Source organism: Anomaloglossus baeobatrachus, chromosome 10 (assembly GCF_048569485.1).
Source record: "Anomaloglossus baeobatrachus isolate aAnoBae1 chromosome 10, aAnoBae1.hap1, whole genome shotgun sequence".
NCBI lineage: Eukaryota > Metazoa > Chordata > Amphibia > Anura > Aromobatidae > Anomaloglossus > Anomaloglossus baeobatrachus.
Genome location: NC_134362.1, coordinates 50,118,779 through 50,140,891, shown reverse-complemented (window position 1 = coordinate 50,140,891; position 22,113 = coordinate 50,118,779). Strand labels below are relative to the sequence as shown.

Below are 22,113 nucleotides of genomic sequence, written 5' to 3'. Positions count from 1 at the left end.
CGATTTCCTTGTGATAGCTGCCGTAGCGAACATTATCGCTACGGCAGCTTCACATGGACTCACCTGTCCTGCGACCGTTGCTCTGGCCGGCGACCCGCCTCCTTGTTAAGGGGGCGGGTCGTGCGGCGTCATAGCGACGTCACACGCCAGGCGGCCAATCGGAGCGGAGGGGCGGAGATGAGTGGGATGTAAACATCCCGCCCATCTCCTTCCTTACGCATATCCTACGGAAGCCGCGGTGACGCCGATAGGAGATGTTCCTCGCTCCTGCGGCTTCACACACAGCGATGTGTGCTGCCGCAGGAGCGAGGAACGACATTGGACTGTCGCGTCAGCGTAATCATGGATTACGCCGACGCTGCACCGATGATACGATTACGACGCTTTTGCGCTCGTTAATCGTATCATCGAGCCTTTACACACTGCGATGTCGCATGCGATGCCGGAAGTGCGTCATTTTCAATTTGACCCCACCGACATCGCACCTGCGATGTCGCAGCGTGCAAAGTACCCCTAAGACCGGGGCCTCACGGGGACTAATGTGATCCTCGCATGACACTCGGCTCACGCTGGCAGCACAGCAGTAGCTGAGTGTCATGCGAGTGTCATTGCAACTGAGGTCTGATCATGCGATCGGACCACAGCTGCAGGGGGCGGGCCGGCACTGAGGAGGAGAAGGTCGGCACTGAGGAGGGGAGGGCCGGCACAGAGGAGGGGAGGGCCGGCACAGAGGGGAGGGCCGGCACAGAGGAGGGAAGGGCCGTCATTGAGGAGGGGAGGGCCAGCACTGGGGAGGGAAGGGCCGGCGCTGAGGAGGGAAGAGCCGGCGCTGAGGAGGTGGAGGGCCGGCGCTGAGGAGGGGAGAGACGGTGTTGAGGAGGGGCGGGCCGGCACTGAAGAGGGGAGGGCCGGCACTAAGGAGGGGAGGACAAGCGCTGCGGAGGAGAGAGAGGGAGATAAATCATCTATTGTCATTCTCGCCCTGCATTCGCGGTACACCGGTGTACTGCGAGTGCAGTGCGATTTTTCTCTCGCCCCATAGACTTGAATGGGTGCAAAAGAAACAAGGATCGCATTACACCCGCAGCATGCTGCGACTATTTTCTCGGTCCAATTAGGGCTGAGAAAATAATCGCTCATGGGTGCTACCACAGAGTAATATTGGTCAAAGTGGAATGAGATGTTTTATCACACTCCACTCGCTCCGATTTTCATGTCGTGTGTCTTAGGCCTAATATGTATGGATGCCTCTGCCTTTCCCCAACAGCGGAGATAAGGATCTGACATGTCTGATTTTGGACCTCTGATCTATTTGTCCTTCTTGAGATAAGCCCCCAGCAGAGATGTCTGGCAGGGGGAGCTCTGAAGAGGACACAGGGGTGCTCGGCACAGAGAGTACTTCTATCGGCCGAGATGGTGTTTGACATTTAGAGTGTATGGGGGGCTTTAAATGTTGGAAAACATGATTTCTAAAATTTTAAATTCAAATTGACAGGACATTTAATCCATGACCCTAATTTACTGGTAATGCCTCCCAATTAGAGGGCCGGTTTGTGCCAATATATCCTATTGAGTACAATACTGTGTCTCACTATCAGTTTGTGGGATACAAGTTTGTGGTTTCCACTGAATATGTGGCTTTACTGTCCAGCCATCACTTGACTTTCCCTTTAACAGTATACTTATGTGCACACACAACACTTTCTCCTTGTACTGTTGCTCTATACTGTGTAAATCTCACCATGTTAGTTTAGGGAAATGAAGGGATTGCAACTGTTTGTGGACTGATTAATATCAGATTACACCTGACCAGAGGATAAGTATATTTGCATGACTTTTCTAGCCAAATTAGATGAACTGAACAGCATGGCTTTACATGTGCTTGATTTTCTACAAGTCCCATTCAGATGGACTGATCAGCCCCACTGGCGTCTCCAGATGTGTCACACTATGAAAGGGGAAGTACCAAGCTAGCGGTGAAATGCAAGAAGAAAAGAGGACCCCTGTAAGGGGGAGACGGTGACCCCTGACCAAACCTACTGCTGGTCCCTGGGGTCCCTTTCCACCCTAGATAGGTTCCGCACCTATGCGCCGAGCCAGATAACTGACTGTAGGTATCCCTAGTGCTGGACCCTAAATAGGGAATGGGTGGGATGAGCTCTTCATCAATCCCACTAAACACTATAGAAGACACAAGGGGGACACACGGCGGAAAATGCATCAACTACTTATCCACAGGTTGACTCAGGCAGAAGCTTCAGCAACGATACTACAGATGAGTACAAGCCATCTGCTTGCAACCAGAGCTGGAATGAACTGAATAAAATCATCAGCACCAGTCCAGGGAAGAAGGGAGTATTTAAGCACAAAGATAATCAGCAGCTGGATAGTAGTTTAGCTCTTCTGGGTCCTAAAGGGGAAGAGATGAAAACCCAGCAGGAAAGCTCCCTAGTACAATGAATACTGACAACGGGAACAACAGAAAGTCAGAGACGCTGTGACCTTCTACTGCCATAAACCACATGACTGTCTGTTACCCGTGACACATCCGTGACAATATATCATAATAAGAATTGCAACTGTAAAAAAAACCCCCAGCAATTTGTCCATTTTTGAAGGGCCTTGGTTTTTGCCATGTTCACCTATCAACTATGTTTTATAAGGGAAAAGTTACAGTGATACCAAATATATATATTTTATTAATCAAAACAAAAAAAAATTGAAAACACAAATTTTTCTATGATATTTGATTCTTAAGGCCCTGTTACCCCCTACGATTTATCTGGCGATATGTCGTCGGGGTCACGGCTTTCGTGACGCATTTCCATAGTCGTTAGTGGCATCGTTGCGTGTGACACTTACGAGCGACTCCGAACAATCTTAAAAATAGCGAAAATCGTTGATTGTTGACACGTCGTTCAGTTTCAAAATATTGTTCATCGTTTGGAACGCAGCCAACATATTGCTAGGTTTGACACCTGCCAACGACGAACAACATAGTTAGTGCGTCCGTCATCAGCGACGCAGGCGTGTCGTTACAAGCAATGCTCCACACCTCCTCCGCTCTGATTGGTGGTACCAACTGCGTTCTGATTTGGCAGCCATGGTTGATAAGGTGGACACAATTATACGCCTCTGTCGTTGCCGGATCCGTTGGGAGGAATGCTGTGTGACGGTGCCCACACGAATGCCTTGGTCAAACAATATATCGCTGAACGATGTTGCGTCGTTTGTGAGATGGGTACGTGTGACCGCTACAAAACGACCTATGAGCGATCTCGGCAAATCGTAACAACGATGTGGGCGTGTCACATCGCTAGCGATATCGCAAGCGATGTCGTTGTGTGTAAAGCGGCCTTTAGAGTAACATTTTTTCTAATCGTACTATGAGCCTCTTTTTCTGCAGGGTGAGTTGTAGTTTTTATTGGTTGCATTTTTGCCCATACAACTTTATAATTTTTTTTTTCATTATTTTTATTTGGAGGTGACGTTACCCCAAAAAACTGAAATATTGTCATTTTGATATTTTTTTCCCCTTTTATTAAAGGGGAAAAATATTTCTAGATTTTATTAGATTGGACAATTATACTCACGACAATATCAACTTTGTTAATTTTTTTATTTTTTAAATTTTGTAATTAAATTTTGGGAAAAGTTGGTAGGATGTACACTTTTAAGATTGTGCTATATATTATTTTTATTTATTTATTTTTTTAAATGTTTTTTTTTTGTTTAATGTTTTTTTTCCATCCCATACTATTAAAGCAGCTCATTATGACATAATATAAGTCTCATGTATTCTTATGTTACATTATGTACTTTATCTTTGCTCTATAATTTCTTATATTTACTAATTTTGAACTTTTACTATAAAACTAATAAAAAACTCAATAGAATAATGTTTTTGTTTTTTTTTTTTTACATTTTTTGGTAGTCTCATTAGGGGATTTGAACCAATGATCATTTGATCACCCATGCAATATAGTGCTACGCTGTAATATTCCAGTCAATTGTATACCCATCTCAAACGCCGCTCTGTTGCGATTGGAGTTAACCACAGTTACTGTTGGGTGTATGGAGGGGACTAAGGAGCCCATTTACTGATATTGCACTTCAGGCTGTACTTATAAAGTGGACATCATCAAGAGTTATTAAATAGATATTTAAGACTTGATGAGGCTGGTGTACTTATTTTGAAAAAATAAGTAAATAAATAAAAAAAAATAAATAAATAATAATAATAAAAAAAAAATAATAAAAAAAAAAAAATATATATATATATATATATATATATATAATTTTTTTTTTTTTAGAATGACTGTTAAGGAGCTCATTTACTGATGTTGCACTTGAGGCTATACTTATAAAGCGGGCATCATCAAAGGGTTATTAAATAGATATTTAAAGCTTGATGAGGCTGGTGTATTTATTTTGAAAAAATATATATCTATTTTAGAATAGAATGGCTGTATAAGGAGCTCATTTACTGATGTTGCACTTGAGGCTGTACTTATAAAGCGGGCATCATCAAAGGGTTATTAAATAGATCTTTAAAGCTTGATGAGGCTGGTGTATTTATTTTGAAAAAATATATATCTATTTTAGAATAGAATGGCTGTATAAGGAGCTCATTTACTAATGTTGCATTTGAAGCTGTAGTTATAAAGCGGGCATCATCAAAGAGTTATTAAATGGATCTTTAAGACTTGATGAGGCTGGTGTACTTCTTTTGAAAAATATATATATTTTAGAACGGCTGTATATTTATATTTGAAAAAAAAATAAAATCAATCTCATATTGAAATGAGCAATAATCTTCTTTTCTAGCCAGTAGGGTCTCCATATGTACTAATGTATTCAAAGTATATGTTGCATACAGCCCTGACCACATGATCCCTATGACTCCATATTAACTGCACAGCCGTAAATCTGTCAAATGTTTCCAGGAAGAGTCTTGATGTCGCTTTATATAATTTCCCCAATGGATATAATGAAGGCAGCAGAGGAATGGTCTTGGAGATCATGTGCGATGGGATACAGGAGGCTGTTGGCGGCTGATAAGGTCACTGTCATTGGAGCAGTTACCAGATGTGCACTCATTTTCCATTTACCGCTGCCAAATATTCTCTGCTTCTCTACCCACATAATAGAGACAGTTATCAGAAGTGGGCACTAGGTTGGCGGGGATCCAATCATACACAGTCAGATATTATTCTGAAGTCAGATTTCACTCCGGATACAAACACTGATCAATAATGTGTTTCTATATGAGGCTATGGGGGATTGCTTCAAAGAGCAACGCAGCCAAACGGGGAATGAAAATCTGCAGCAGGTGCCCAGTAACCCTACTCCGATCTGTAATATGAATGGGCATCTTTGTGGTGATTTGCAAAACTATTTGTCTAAAAGTGAAGTGTAAGCTCTTTTTAAGATTTTGCACCCACGCTGTGTTCATGGCCGATCTCAAGGAGTCTATATTTTTGAACCTTACTTATGTACTGTCTGTTTCCTAGCCTGAGAAATTAATAATTGATAGAATCATTTGAAATTAACAGTAAAAAAAAATAAAAATTAATAATTGGGGTTACCAATCAGCTAAAAAGACAAATGTGTACAGGTGCAAACTGATGGCACTTCCTAACAGGCAAATTTGAACAGGTGCAAACTGATGGCACTTCCTAACAGACAAATGTGAACAGGTGCAAACTGATGGCGCATCCTAATAGATAAATGGAACAGGTGCAAACTGATGGTGCATCCTAACAGACAAATGAAAACAGGTGCAAACTGATGGAAGTTCCTAATAGACAAATGTGAACCAGTGCAAACGACGGCACTTCCTAACAGACAAATGTGAACAGGTGCAAACTGATGGCACTTTCTAATAAACAAATGTGAAAAGGTGCAACCTGATGGCACTTCCTAACAGACAAATATGAACAGGTAAAAACTGATGGCACTTTCTAACAGGCAAATGTGAACAGGTGCAAACTGATGGCACTTCCTAACAGACAAATGTGAACCGGTGCAAACAGACAGCACTTCCTAACAGACAAATGTGAACCGGTGCAAACCGACAGCACTTGCGGAAACGGTAACGGTAAACAACTTATTTAAATGCCACTAACGTTTGTGGTTGCCCTGCAAGTTCACGGGCTTGTCCATGAGCAGTTCCTCATGCAAACTTTTTAAACGGTCCCCATGGGGACAACGGTGCCGGCAACGGCCGGTTTTCCAAATCACGGTCAATCAGGTTACTTCTCCGGTTATCATTGCTTCCATCATTTTTTCAAAACTTTCAAACAAACATTCACACAGACTTCCTGACCCCCCTCTTTAAAGAACAGTCTCCCTGTACCTAAGAGGGGGTCTACCTAGGTTGGGACGGGTGGACCTTCGGGGTCCGGTGTCAGTGGGGCTATGCAGTGGGGCAGAGGGAACAACCGGTTCCTCCTCCCTTCTATCGTGTGGGGCAGGCGGAGGCATAGGGGAGCTGGGTACAGGTTCATCCCTGGGCACTGGCACTAGTTCTGGCTCACGGTCGACCGCTTCCACCACTTCTTCATCCACAGGTTGTGGGAACAGTATCACTGGAAGAATCACCGCGCCGTTCTGTGTAGGCCAGTCTGCTGGGAAGTCACCCATCACAGTGTGGATCACCTCTTTTGCCTTCTCTGTTGGTGGAGGAACTGGTACGTCAGCCATTGCCCTCAATGCTGGTGGGCACCTTTTCAGATGGTCCCGGGAAACCGTGGCCAAAGTGCCCCCTTGGTCACGACTGATCTGGTAGGCCTTCCCATCTTCCCATCCTGTGGGTTGTATGACGTATGGGATTGGTTCCCATTGATCATCCAGCTTGTGGGTCTTCCTCTTCCGCTTCAACACCACATCTCCTGGCTGGAAAGGGCCCGCAGACGCTTTCTGGTTGAATCGCTGCTCCTGCTGTTCTCGACTTCGACTTAGGCTCTTCTCCACATACTCCTGAATCTGCCTGTATTGTGCTCTCCGCCGAGTTTCCCATTCAGCTGTCGAAGGGAGTGCTTCTGGGGCCTCCAACCCTATTTCCAGGTCCACCGGCAGGCGGCCGGGACGAGCCCTCATCAGATATGCTGGGGTGCACTTTGTCGAGCTGGACGGGATATTGTTGTACATATCGACCAAGTCGGGTAGCTTCTCCGGCCACAGGTTCCGCTCTTCCAGCGGTAACGTCTTGAGGAGTCCCAGGACCAAGTGGTTCATCTTCTCACACATGCCGTTGGTCTGGGCATGGTAAGGGGTGGTCCGAATCTTTTTACAGCCGTACAACTGGCAGAACTCGTGGAACACCTCCGCTTCAAAAGCCGGGCCTTGGTCAGTAAGCACTTTTTCTGGATATCCATGTGGGCGACAGAAATAAGCCTGGAACGCTCGAGCAGCAGTTCGACCAGTTAAGTCCTTGACGGGGACAACCACCATGAATCTTGAATAGTGGTCTACGATGGTCAACGCGTAGGCGTACCCACTTCTGCTGGGGGTGAGCTTGACATGGTCTAGGGCGACCAGTTCCAGCGGTTGATGCGTGATGATTGGGTGTAGGGGCGCCCTCTGGCTGGTCTCGTCCTTCCTTCTCAGCGTGCAAGGACCACACTCTCGGCACCAAGCCTCTACCGACTCCCGCATCCCACTCCAGTAGAACCGCTCTCTCAACAGCATCTCCAGCTTCTTCCACCCGAAGTGTCCGGCACCATCATGGTATGCCCGCAAAACAGTAGCCACATCAGCTTGGGGAATAACCAACTGGCAGATTTTCTCATGGGTCTTCGGGTTGATCAGCTCACGGTACAGCTTCCCTTGATGTAGATAAAGCCGTTTCCGTTCCTTCCACAAGCGCAGGGCTTCAGCTGGAGCGGCAGGGTCCATTCCAACAGCACCTTGTTCCACCAGGGTCTTGACGAGGCGGACAGCCGGCGCCTGGTTTTGAGCTTCCTGCCACTCTTGACTGGGCCGTGGGTCCAGATCCACCCGTTGTTGGTGTATTTGTACCTTCTCAGTTGGTGGCTGGTGAAATGCAGGCAACTCAATCTCCTCGAGGTCATCATCCTCGCCCCCTTCTTCTGACAAATGGGGCATTCGGGAGAGTGCATCAGCATTAATGTTGACACGACCAGCTCGGTACTTGATGGTGAAGTCGTAGTTGGCCAGCCGGGCCACCCACCGCTGCTCCAATGCGCCCAGCTTGGCCGTGTCCAGGTGGGTCAACGGATTGTTGTCCGTGAAAGCGGTGAATTTTGCTGCAGCCAAATAGTGGCGGAACCGCTCTGTGATAGCCCATACCAATGCCAGGAGCTCGAGCTTGAAGGAGCTGTAGTTCTCGGGGTTCCTTTCAGTTGGCCTAAGCTTCCGGCTAGCATAAGCTATCACTTTCTCCTTCCCATCCTGGACCTGGGACAGGACTGCTCCCAGTCCCACATTGCTGGCGTCGGTATAGAGGATGAATGGGCAGCCATAGTTAGGATACGCTAGGACCTCTTCCCCAGTCAAGGCCGCTTTCAGCTGGCAGAAGGATTCTTCATGCTTTTCTTCCCACACCAGTGGGGCCCCTAGGGGTCTACCACCTTTGGTCTGTCCCACGAGGAGATCTTGCATGGGAGCAGCCATCTTCGTGTACCGTTTGATAAAGCGCCGGTAGTACCCCACCAGACCCAGAAACTGCCTTACTTCCCTCACTGTGGTTGGTCTCGGCCAGCCCTGGATGGCAGTGATCTTCTCAGGGTCGGGGGCGACACCTTCTGCACTTACCACATGCCCCAGGTATTGCACTCTGGGTTTCAGCAGGTGACACTTAGAAGGCTTCAATTTCATCCCGTATTTGGCAAGGGACGCGAACACCTCGGCCAGGTGCTCCAGATGGGCTTCATACGTCTGGGAGTAAACAATCACGTCATCCAAGTACAATAGGACGGTCTCGAAGTTTAGGTGTCCCAGACAGCACTCCATCAGCCGTTGGAAGGTTCCTGGGGCGTTGCACAGCCCGAACGGCATACTATTGAATTCACAGAGCCCCATCGGGGTGGTGAAGGCGGTTTTCTCCCGGTCTTCCGGGGCCACGGCCACTTGCCAGTACCCACTGGTGAGGTCAAGGGTAGAGAAGTAATTTGCAGTTCTCAGTGCGGTCAAAGACTCTTCAATACGAGGCAGTGGGTAGGCATCTTTATGGGTTATCTGATTAATTTTCCGGTAGTCCACACACATCCGCCTGGTACCATCCTTCTTCTTGACCAGTACCAATGGAGCGGCCCAGGGACTACAGCTGTCCGGAATAACCCCTGCCTCCTTCATATTCCTCAACATATCTTTGGCACACTGGTAATGTGCAGGGGGAATAGGCCTGTACCTCTCTTTGATAGGGGGGTGTTCACCGGTGGGGATGTGGTGTTGGACCCCTTTGATCTGCCCAAAGTCTAGTGGATGTTTTCTGAAAACCTGTTCATACTCCTGCACCACCCTGTACACCCCTGCTTTGTGATGTGTAGGAGTATCGTCAGTGCCCACGTGCAGCTGTTGGTGCCACTCCTTTACCACCCCTTGAGGCGGGGAAGTGCTGGTGATTGGTGGGGAGACTGAGGGACTGGCTTCGTGGATGGTGTGGGGATCCAGGGTGAGCAGCTTGGCAATGGTGGCATACCGGGGAAGCCTGACTTCTTCCTCCCCACAGTTCAACACCCTCACAGGCACTCTCCCCTTCTTTACATCCACCACCCCTCGGGCGGCCATTACAGTGGGCCAGTGCTCGGAGGGCATGGGCTCCATCATGGCAGGGTAGTCACGCCCCTGAGGCCCTACTGCTGCCCTACACCAAATCATCATCTCACTCCTAGGGGGCACAGTCAATGGAGCAACATCCATCACTCTCACTCCACCAATCTCCCCTCCTGTTGAGCTTACATGCTGGCGGTACATCAGGGCTCGGATCTCACGCTGCACAGCTCTCTGCTGGCTTCCCGCCGCTGTGGCGGCTAGCTGTTGCAATAGGGTCAACACATCAGCCATGCAGTGCTCCATCACATTGGTTCCCAGCACTATCTTCGGGTTATGATCACTGGGTTCATTCATGATCACAATCATACCCTGGTGTTGCAGTTCAGCTTGCCCCACTATCATAGCCACTTGTTTATACCCCACCTGGGTCAATGGGAGTCCATTAGCAGCAATTAGCGTTATACTAGTATCTGGGGGTGCCAGCTCGTCTATTCCCCAATACCGCTGGTACAACGTGTATGGTATGGTGGTTACCTGTGATCCAGTGTCCAAGAGAGCCATCACTGGTATGCCGTCCACAGCCACGGGGATGATGGGGCGGGCCCCGATATATCAGTCCCGCCAGTCCGGGGGGCCACAATGTTCTACTCCTGAGGATTGGCCCGGGGCCCCAGGGGTTGCTCGTTTAACGGGCACTGTCGGAAGTAATGACCAGGCTTACGGCATTTGTAGCAGATTGGAGGTCTGCTCCACGGGTTATTAGCACTTCTCCGCTGCATCCAGGGAACATCCTCGGGGCTGTCAGCAAGCTGTATCTGTGCTGGAGGCTGAGATCTGGTCAAAGGTTGTAGTGCAGCAAGGATCTTGGCGAGGTCTCCGTCCATGCGACGGACCTGGGCTGCCAGTTCTTCCACTGTGCTGCTTGGGGCTGCAGGTATTGGAGAGGTTGGTAGGGCAGGGGCCGCCACAACGGGGGCCGTCTCGACGGGCCACGGGGCTGGCTCCAGGACTTCTGCAGCTGGGGGCTGTAGTGCTTTAATGGCCCGTTCCTTTAACACAGCAAAGTCCACATCAGGGTGTTCTAGGGCCCACAGCCGGAGTTGTTTGCGATCCTCAGGGGATCTCATCCCCTGCACAAATTGCTCTACTAACATCTTGTTGCTATCCGCCTCATTGATAGGGTTCACCCGCTTTAGCATGCGGAGGGCGGTCTGCAGACGTAAAGCATAGTCCCGAATGCTATCCACAGCCCGTTGCCGGCACTGGTAAAACTGCATCCTCAGCTCAGCTTCAGTCCGGGTCTCAAAGGCAGTCTGTAGCTTCTCAAAGATGGTGGCTACAGAGAGCCGGTCCCCCTCGGCCCAGGTCTCCGCCTCCTGCTCAGCCGCGCCGGTTAACTGGCCCAGCACTACCGCCGCACGTTGCTTATTGGTCAGGGGGTACAGTTCTAGCAACGGGTTAAGCTTTTTCCGGAAGACCTGTAAAGCATCAGGTTTCCCGTCATACTGCGGTAGCCAGGTAGCTCCGGGCGCATAGGGCAAGGAGAACGGCATCACCTCAGCGAGCGCGGGGGCCGCGGCACCTCCCGCTAGCGCAACCGGGGCCTGGGCAGGCCCATTACCATCCGCGGGTGCCACTGCGGCTGCGACCGCCGCTCCTCCAGCGGCTCCGTCGGGCGCAGACATCTTGTTTCCGTCCCCCTTAGCTCTTTCCGGCCCCTCCTCTCTTGGGGCGGAGTTTTGGCCTTCGCGCCTCTGCTACTCGAGAAGACGCTCGAGCGGGAACTTTTCGCGCCAAAGATGGCGACTTCTGAAATTTTTCAGCCGGATACCTCCGGCGGTCAAAAGGCGCACCTCTACCCAACGGCAGAGCGGTAAGATCCTGTTTGTGACGCCAAGTTGTCGCGGGCGGGGAGGAGGGTGTCAGCACTGCGCTCACCCTTCTGCTCGGGTCCGGCTGCTGCTGCTCAGTGGTGGCTCGAGCGGTGGGCCGGATCCCGGGGGTCTCGAGCGGCGCTCCTCGCCCGTGAGTGAAAGGGGATTGGATTTTGGGATATAGTCTATTGTCCGTGACGCCACCCACGGTTGTGGTGATTTGTTAGCACCACCGCTGCTCGGTGTGGGGATCCCGGGAGTGATGGTGTGAAGCAGCAAGTTGTTGTGTTGCCCCTCTGTGGGTAGGGGTTGGTGATCCCAGGGCCCAGTGATGAGGTGGGAGATGCAGGGCTTGGTGGGCGCAGGGACGCGGGGGCAGCGCTGTGCCTTGCGGCACTGTGGTACTCACTCAGCCTGAGACGATGACACAGTTCTTGGTAAAACACACGGCTGGAAAGACGGTTCTCACGGACGGCTGCACTTGCTTTCCCCAGTAGGTGACGGTGATGTCCCTCTGTCCTGCACCTATGTTGTTGATGGTTGCGATGGGTTCCCACCGGTAACCCGCTCCCCGGCTTCAAGCTGGACCGGAGGAGCTCTACTCTTTGCCCGCAGGCGCTGGCCCTCAGAAACTGGTGCCCTGGCGGTGGCGGTGTCTCTGCTTTAATGGTTGGGCTGTTGCCTTCAATCGGGACTTGGTTGTTGGGAGACAGCCGTCCCCTTCACTGACGGATTTGGCAAATTATGGCGACTCCTAGCCTTGCCGGTGTCCGAGAGGCCCCTGCCCTGGTGCTGACTGTTCTTTGTACACTGCTCCAGACCGCCGGGTCACCACCCGTCCGCGGTCCTTCCAGGAACCTCCGAGCAATCACCCCTCCAGACAGTCACCGCCGTCTGCTGACCTTGCTGTCTCAGTCCGGGGCACACACCAGGACCAACTTCAGGCTTTACTTCTGTCACTTTTCACTCTCTTTACACTTCACTGTTTACTCCTTCAGTTAGCTCCTCACTCAAGCTCCCCCTGAGCTGACTCTAACACTCCACTCACTTCCTCCTCCAAACTCTAACTAACTGCCTGGTTCCTCCCGCCTCAAGGGCTGTGAACTCCTCGGTGGGCGGAGCCAACCGCCTGGCCCACCCCCTGGTGTGGACACCAGCTCCTGGAGGAAGGCAACAAGGATTTTGGTAGCTTGGGTTTTCCTAACTGGGGTGTAGGGTGTGGTGGTGTGATGACCTGTGACCCCTGGCTTGCCCAGGGCGTCACATATACATGTCTCCATAATGGCCCCATCCTGGTATACATGTCTCCATAATGGCCCCATCCTGGTATTCATGTCCCCATAATGGCCCCATCCTGGTATACATGTCCACATAATTGCCCCATCCTGGTATTCATGTCCCCATAATGGCCCCATCCTGGTATACATGTCCCCATAATGGCCCCATCCTGGTATACATGTCTCCGTAATGGCCCGATCCTGGTATACATGTCCCCACAATGGCCTTAGCCTGGTACATATGATACCCCCGGGCACCAGACACAGTAAAAAAATAAACGGTTATACATGTGACGCCCCTTACCTGGTCAGGCACCACTGAATACTGCACTCAGGCTGAGTACAAGCAGGTAATCCCAAAAGCTGACTAGGGTGTGGACACACACAGACACTTAGCAAACAGGACACACACACAGCTTAGAGGGGACCCCTGGGCAGACCCAGGGAGGGGGCGTAGCCCTCGCATCCCAGCTAGTGGTGGGTAGTGAGAGTGGAAGCTACAGAGTGTGCAGTGGCAGCAAGAGGGGAGAAGTGGAGCAGCTGCGTCTGAGGTGTGGAGCAGAAGAGCAGGACACTCTTAGACCCTGCACCTGTAGTGGCTGTTGACGGGGGAGAGCGGCTACCCAGTGGTGCTGCCTGAAAACCACCTAGTGAAGAGGTGGCTGAGTAAGGAGACTACCGGTAAGCCAGGCCCGCACGGGGAAACAGGTCCCTAGAGCAGGAACCCATCTACTCGGCCTGCTAAACCTGCTGGTGAGGGTGCTAGATGTACCTCACCGAACCACACAGTGTCCGCAGCATCAACAGCAACGAGGGGGCCCATAAGTAAAAGAAGGCAAGCAGCCAGCATTACTTGGTCCACGCTGTCAGCAAACGGGCCAGAAAGGGGAGAACGGCAGTTGCAACTTTCCTGGGTGATTCCTGCAGTACTACAAGTCAGGGGTTACCCCAAACAAGAAGGGCTAGGAAGGCGAGTCAGCAGTCACCCCTGGATCAGCCTAAGGCTAATTTCACACATCAGTTTTCGGCATCAGGCACAATCCGGCTTGTGCCTGATGCAACGGATCCGGCGCAGAATATGCAAAAACTGATGTGCCTGATCCTTTTTTTTGACAGTTCCAATATACCTGATCTGTCAAAAAAACGGATCCGGCGCATCCGTTTTTGCATCCTTTTCGTCCGTTTTTTTTGCTTGATCCGTTTTTTTCAATACACTGGAGCATGTTCAGTTTACAAAAACGGATCCGGCGGGCGCATCCGTTTTTTACCGCATTACGCCGGATCCGGGGTCCATAGGCTGCCATTGTAAAACACGCCGTATCATGCCGGATCCGGCGAGATGCGTTTTTTTTGCCAGACAAAAAACCGTTACAAGATACGTTCCCTCCAGCCGCCGTTTTAGGCAATTATGACGGATCCGGCAAAAGCCGGATGCAATGCAAGGCCATCAGGCACAATCCGGCGCTAATACAAATCAATAGGGATAAAACGGATCTGGCGCCGGATCCGTTTTACCCGTTTTTTTCCGGATTGTGCCTGATTGAAAAAAACTGATGTGTGAAATTAGCCTAAAGGATACCTGGTTCCACCTGGTTAATCATAGCATCGCCCATGTTGTCTCACAACTACCAACTGAAAGTGAGTAAAAACCCTGAAAGACATTGCTGCTTCTGTGTGAGTTCTTCTGCGACTTGTGGTACTACATACTTACACTGAGCTCCTGGGGCCAGTCTCACTCTTGGGAGGCCATAACACCAGACTGCATTTACCATCGGCCCCAGAAGCTCCCTAAACTACAGTGGCGGTCGCCCCCTGACCGCAATTACCGAGAGTGGCGTCACGATTCCTATTGAAGTTAACCTGACCTACCTATGGCCAGAAGATTCCCAACAAGTGAAGACCCTGAGGCGACCTGAAGGTAATGGGGCTTCACATACACACCTTCCCCCACTCCCCCGATGTCCTCCTCCGATGATGGTGTGATGCCCTGGACCCAAGGGGTCACAGGTAATTACATCACCCACGTACACACACCCCCCCACTCCCTGTGAGGTCACACACATGTCACCCGAAAGGGAGACCTGATGCCTCCCTCAGGGCCAGTAGGGCACACCAGGTGGGCGGAGTCAGGTGGAAAGACACACCCACCAAGGAGACTACTGTCCTGAGGCAGGAAGTAAAAACAGTCTGGAGTAGAGTTAAGTTGTAGAGAGAGGTTGACAGGAGTTGTAGAGCTGTCTGGGACCCGGGTTGGAGCCTGGGCCCCTTGGAAAATGTCAGGCATGCAGGCGGTGGTAGCCGTCTGCAGGAGTACCGGTACAGCAACCGGCGGAACCGTACGGACCGGGCCTGGGTTGTGGCCCGCCAGTCCCGAATCTGGGAGTCAAACGTGTACCGGAGCACCAAAAGAAGGGTACTCAGATGCCGTCCTGGCTTAGAAGCCACTGAGTATAAGCGGATTGACTGATTGCTGGCCGGACCTCACGGGTTCATCCACAACCAAAGTCCCGAAAGAAGGCAAAAGCCCACCGAGACCGGGGCAACCGAGGGCTCCTCTGGCAGCTCAACGCCGGGGAGCGGGCTACCGCTGCTCAGGCAGGGGGGCCGAAACACAAACATCTAGAGGTGCACGGGAAAAGGGGCCACCATCAACCCCGCAGGGGGACATCAGTAGCCGGCCGCGGGAACCGACCAGACCTGAACTTTGGTTTACCAGTGACTCAGTGTGAGGCGCTCGTGCCACCGACAACCCGAGCCCGGACCTCGAGCGGCTCGGCCCGAGCAAGCGGAGGAAGCGGCCGGGCCCCTCTCAGGGCAGTACAATAGCATGCTGCAACTGACCAGTGTGTAAGCGGCGCAGCGCATGACGTCACTGTGAGCCCATTTAAAGTGTGGTCAGATGTGGGCATATTCTCTGCTCCCCACAACCTGGATTATGGGAGTGGGGAGCAGTGAATAGCCTTAAACGATGACTGGCTCATCGCAGTGCAGGAACACAATGAGTCTCTGAGCTGCAATGTACTTTAGCTAGATGCAGGCTCTGGGGCTGGTGGGCCCCCTGTACACCAAAGCCCGGTCGCGATCACTGTGATCCCATTCTGTTGCATGTGAAAATCAGAATACAGGTGACGAGAAGATGGAGAAATTAATTTCTCCATTGTCTGTCTCGGGTGTTTATTGGACTGTACTTGGATCCCACCTGAGTGCAGTCTGATGTTTCACTTGCATCCATAGACTTGTATGGGTGCATGTGGTCTGATATACACTGGCAATCACAACATGCTGACATTCTTGCCTCAGTCCGATTACAGCTGAGGAAAAACTCGCAGATCTTCTCTGCATCACTGACTCATATTGGGCTGAGTGCAATGTGAGATTTTCTTGCATTGCACTCGTCTGACTTAGGCTAGTTTCACACTTGCGTTCAGCGCATTCCGTCACTATGGAGAATAGCGCAGTCCGTTAACGCACTGCGCTATTCTCCATAGACTTGTATGGACGACGCACTGTAACGCAAGGGTCTGCGTTGCATCCGCTGGACGACGCAGCGTCGTTATTTTGACGCTGCGTCGGGCGGGTGGAACGCAGCATGTAACGTTTTTCTGCGCTTGGCAGAGTGTCAAAAAAACGCAACCTGCAGGAATCCGTTAGGCGTCCGTTGTTTTTATAATGGACGCCTATGGTGGCGGATTCCGTTAGAATGCGTCATTTGATGGATTCCGTTAACACAGCTGTCTTTACACAACTGCACATGCTCAGATGTGTAAAGTCAAGGAAAAAAAACTACAACGGATTGCGTTATTTTGTACGATCTGTAGCATGCGTTGTGCCACTATATGCAACGCATCCGTTACATCCGTCACACAACGCAATGCTACGGATCCCGTCCAACGCAAGTGTGAAACTAGCCTTACACTATTGTGTGCATTATCCCTTAGGTACAGCAATGTCAAAACTACAATGCTGTGCACATGCTCTTTTGTCACATCTTTTAACTGCTTCAGAATTCGGAAACCCTGTCGCGGTTAAACAGTAGCATGTTCATTCATCTGCTCTCCATACGTGAAAGTACAGAGAAGAGGCGATGGCAATGCAAGAACAATGTCAAAACCGCCAGCAGGCCACTTCAGGTGTTTTCCTAAAGTGGCTTCAATTGGGAAATCTTGGCGTGTGCTCCAGCATCTAACAGACGCTGTGTGCACATAAACCTACAGCTGTGAAAAGTTTTCTCAGTATTCTCTTACCTTTTTTTGCAGAAACTAAGTGACAAATGTATCTGTGCAGCGAGGGGCCGCTGCAGACAAGTGAGAAAGAGGACAGCAAGTTTGCACGTACACTGTATGTGCGCCTGCTCTCCTGTCACAATGTACGCCCCCTTTCAATCAGTTGTTTGCTGTCAGTCATAATCCGTCAAATTTTGAAAAAAACGGATCCGGCGACTGATACCACTGGATTTGTTTTTTTTCTCATCTATTTGTATTAGTGACGGATTGCGACAAATAGCCTCACATTTCATCCATCGGTCGACGGATCCGTTGAAAAATGTTTGTCCGTCGCACGGAGACGACGGCTAAAGTAACGATTTTGTGTACGTCGAAAAAACGGACAGTGACGGAACCATCGCCATCCGTCAAATGACGGAATACAGTGATGGATTCGTTTTTTTTTAACGGAGCATGCTCCAATTATTTAGCCCCCAGCTAGTTGGATCTGTCAACAATGGATCCGTCACATCAGGTTAGCCACAATCTGCGACGGATCCATCGATCCGTTGAGAAAACGGATTGTGACTGATGGCAAAAAACTGGTGTGTGAAAGGGGCCTAAAAGTGTAAAGAGGCCTTCACTAAAAAAAATGTTCCAGAATGCTGTATGTCCACCAAAAAACAGGTGTACATGCCATGCACCACATATATTTATGAAGTGTTTCAGACACATAAGTGAGCGGCGCTCTGCAGAAAACAGGAATGACTTAGTGGCATATAAGCTTAAATTAAGACAACATGCAGCTTCACTTTGACACAAAATATTGGCAGAAACTACTTTAACCAATAAGTGGTGTAAAAAGCTAGACAATATTGTCTGAAGAAGAGCTACAGTGGGGAAAAAAGTATATAGTCAGCCACCGATTGTACAAGTTCTCCCACTAAAGCCTGCTTTACACGTTGCAATTTCGCATACGATATCGTATGCGATTTGCAACGCCCCCATCGTATGTGTGGCATGTTCAATTTGTTGAATGTGCCGCACAAACGATTAACCCCCGTCACACGTACTTACCCGTCCATACGACCTCGATGTGGGCGGCGAACGTCCACTTCCTGGAGTGGGAGGGACGTTCGGCGTCACATCGACGTCACGCGGCAGCCGGCCAATAGAAGCGGAGGGGTGGAGATGAGCGGGACGCAAACATCCCGCCCACCTCTTTCCTTCCACATTGCCGGCTGGAGCCGCGGGACGCAGGTAAGATCTGTTCAATGTTCCCGGGGTGTCACACACTGCGATGTGTACTGCCTCGGGAACATTGAACAACCCGACGTGCAAATCGTCAGGATTCAACAACGTGTATGCGATGAACGTTTTAACGTTCAATCGCAATTGCACGTACTTGTCACACCCTGCAATGTACCTTATGATGCCGGATGTGCGTCACTTACGACGTGACCCCGCCGACACATCGTAAGATATATTGTAGCGTGTAAAGCGGGCTTTATATAGATGAGGTCGGCCTGTCATTGACATCATAGGTGACAACAACTATGAATGACAAAAGGAGAAAACAAATCCAGAAAATCACCTTGTCTGATTTGGCAAGATTTTTTTTGCAAATTATGGTGGAAAATAAGTTTTTGGTCAATAACAAAAGTTTCTCTCAATATTTTGTTGTATATTCTTTGTTGGCAATGACAGAGGTCAGGCGTTTTCTGTAAGTCTTCACAAGGTTGGCCCATTCCTCCATGTAGATCTCCTCTAAAGCAGTGATGTTTTGGGCCTGTCGCTGGGGAACACGGACTTTCAACTCCCTCCAAAGGTTTTCTATGGGGTTGAGATCTGGAGACTGGCTAGGCCACTCCAGGACCTTCAAATGTGTCTTACAAAGCCACTCCTTTGTTGCCCTGGAGGTGTGCTTGGGATCATTATCATGCTGAAGGACCCAGCCACGCTTCATCTTCATGCCCTTGCTGATGGAAGGAGGTTTGCACTTAAAATCTCACAATACATGGCCCCTCTCATTCTTTCATGTACACGGATCAGTCATCCTCGTCCCTTTGCAGAGAAACAGCCCCAAAGCATGATGTTGCCACCCCCATGCATCACAATAGGTATTGTGTTCTTTGGATGCAACTCAGCATTCTGTCTCCTCCAAACATGACGAGTTGTGTTTCTACCAAACAGTTCTACTGTACTTTGGTTTTATCAGACCATATGACATTCTTCCAATACTCTTCTGGATAATCCAAATGCTCTCTAGCAATTTTCAGACGGGCCCGGACATGTACTGGCTTAAGCAGGGGAACGTGTGTGGAACTGCAGGATCTGAGTCCCTGGTGGCATAGTGTATTACTGATGTTAGCCTTTGTTATGTTGGTCCCAGCTCTATGCTGGTCATTCACTAGGTCCCCCCGTGTGGTTCTGAGATTTTTGCTCACTGTTCTTGTGATCATTTTAACCCCACGAGGTGAGATCTTGCGTGGAGCCCCAGATCGATGGAGATTATCAGTGGTGTTGTATGTCTTCCATTTTCTTATTATTGTTCCCACAGTTGATTTAATCACACCAAGCTGCTTGCCTATTACAGATTCAGGCTTGACAGCCTGGTGCAGGGCTATAATTTTGTTTTTGGTGTCCTTCGGTCTTTGGTCATCACCACAGTGGAGTTTGGAGTGTGACTGTTTGAGGTTGTAGACAGCTGTCTTTCATACTGATAAGTTCAAACAGGGCCATTACTACACGTGATGTAGAGGGCAGAGGAGCCTCTTAAAGATGAAGTTATAAGTCTATGAGAGCCAGAAATCTTGCATGTTTTTTGGTGACTAAATACTTATTTTCCACCATAATTTGCAAAAAAAAATCTTGCCAAATCAGACAAGGTGATTTTCTGGATTTGTTTTCTCATTTTATCTCTGATAGTTGTGGTCTACCTATGATGTCAATTACAGGCCTCTCTCACTTTATGAGTGGGAGAACTTGCACAATTGGTGGCTGACTAAATACATTTTCACCCCACTGTATATCCACAATGAGACACTGATTAAATTGGTGTATTGTCCAGAGTATACGATGTCTCGATATTATTCAGTATAAGGATGAGTTCACATATCCAGTAATCATCCATTATAATGGACCCAGCAGCAATCTGTTGGCAAAAAAAGCAAACGTCACCTTTTGGGAATAAGTTCACATGTCCAGTAATCATTCAGTAGAACGGACCCAGCAGGGATCCATTGGCAACTTTTTTAAACCTGTTTTACAATAAATGAATTTAGCTGGATCCGTTTTTTAACATGGGAGTCTATGAAAAACGGATCAGTTAAGGCTAGGTTCACACTTCGGTTGTTTTGCATCAGTCACAATCCGTAGCCTTGAGGAATTACGGTATCCTGCAAAATATTTTGCAGGAATCCAGTTTTCCCCCATAGACTTTTATTAGTGACGGATTGCGACTGATGATGCTGCGTTGCATCCGCTGCGTCGCGGTCAGTCATTTTTAACTGAGCGCCGGGTGGGAGCAACGCAGCCTGTAACGTTTTTTTGAGCAGCGCAATCCGTAGGATTTTGCTGCGCATGCTCTCTCTGGCTCCTTGCACCCGTAACCAGGATACACATCGGGTTACTAAGCAATGCGCTTTGGTTAGTTACCCGATATTTACAGTGGGTACGTGTGCACGGAGCCAGCGCTAAGCGGTGTACGCTGGTATCCAAGATAAATATCGGGTAACCAAGCAAAAAGTGCTTTGCGTTACCTGATATTTACCCTGGATACGTGTGCAAGGAGGCCGACACTTCCCCACTCGGCTCCGCCCCCTCCCGCACTTCGCATGTGTACACACACACTCACACATACACACTCACACACATACTCACTTGTCCCCAGCCCTGCAGTCCTCGCGGCACTGACGTCCTCAGCGCCACGGCCCCGCTCGGCTCCGCCCCCTCACGCTCCACCCACCTTGGGCTCTGCCCCCCGCACACAACGGAGTCCGACAATGATTTCTGTTCTTTGTCATCCGTTGTACAACGCATCAGTCACATGCGTCAAGCAACGCATGTGACTGATGCAAAACAACGGAAATGTGAACCTAGCCTAACTGATTGCTATTTATCCATCCGTTTTTCTTGCATTTATAAAGGATCTGTTTTTTTGCTTACAGGATCTGTTTCAAATGGAAGATAAATAATCTGTTAACGGATCCGTCCTCCATAGACTCCAGTGTAAAAAAAAAAAAAGAATTCTGCAAACATCTACTAATAAAAAACAGCAAAAAAGTTGCATTTGCAGAAATTTTTTGCCAACGGATTTCTACAGGATCTGTTCTCACGAATGATTACTGGACACGTGCACTTACCCCATAGGCTCATTCTGGTAATGATTTTTCACGTACGAGTTCTATACCCAGTTTAGTCTATGGGGCTGTTCACATGTCTGCACACAAGCATGTCCGATATTGATCCGAGTGAATCAGAAAAGCAAATCTGAGGGTTCTTGAAGAAACTGGACAGTATTCAGATACTTGGATGATATCGGGTGCTGTCTGTTACAATGGAGAATGTAGAGAAATAACTGATGAAACTCGGACCAAACTTGGATGAAACTCCCTGATGAAATTCGGACCATTTTTCTCATTTGTGAAAAAAAGAAAAAATAAAGGACATCGGAATGAGCCTTTAGGCCTCCTTCATACATCCATGTCTTTGGTACGTATAACGTTCGTCTTCACACGTACCGGAGACACGTTCACATAGACCCATTAAAATCAATGGATTTGGTCACACATCCGTGTTTTCACACGGGCCATGTGCCCCTGTGGAGCACACGTGTGTCCGTGTGTGCCACACAGCGACATGTCTGTTTTCTGCCAGCAGCACAGGTGTCACAATGACCACACACTGATGTGATCCGTACGACATGTACTGGAGAAACCACAGGTCACATAATAATAAAGACTTTTTTATACTTACCTGTCTCCGGCGCTGCTGTCTCTGCCTCTGCTGTTGCTTCCGGGC

At 49.4% G+C, this 22,113-nt stretch overlaps 1 protein-coding gene across 1 annotated transcript in view; it reads right to left on the bottom strand.

The window, feature by feature from the left end:
• The window catches only part of DNAJC4 (DnaJ heat shock protein family (Hsp40) member C4), a 352,301-nt gene extending 330,472 nt beyond the window's left edge, over positions 1-21,829 (bottom strand). Inside the window, exon 1 of the mRNA XM_075325953.1 lies at positions 21,819-21,829. The gene's annotated coding sequence lies outside the window, so the exon portion shown is untranslated. The remainder of the gene's footprint in view (positions 1-21,818) is intronic.
• Positions 21,830-22,113: the final 284 nt, after the last annotated feature.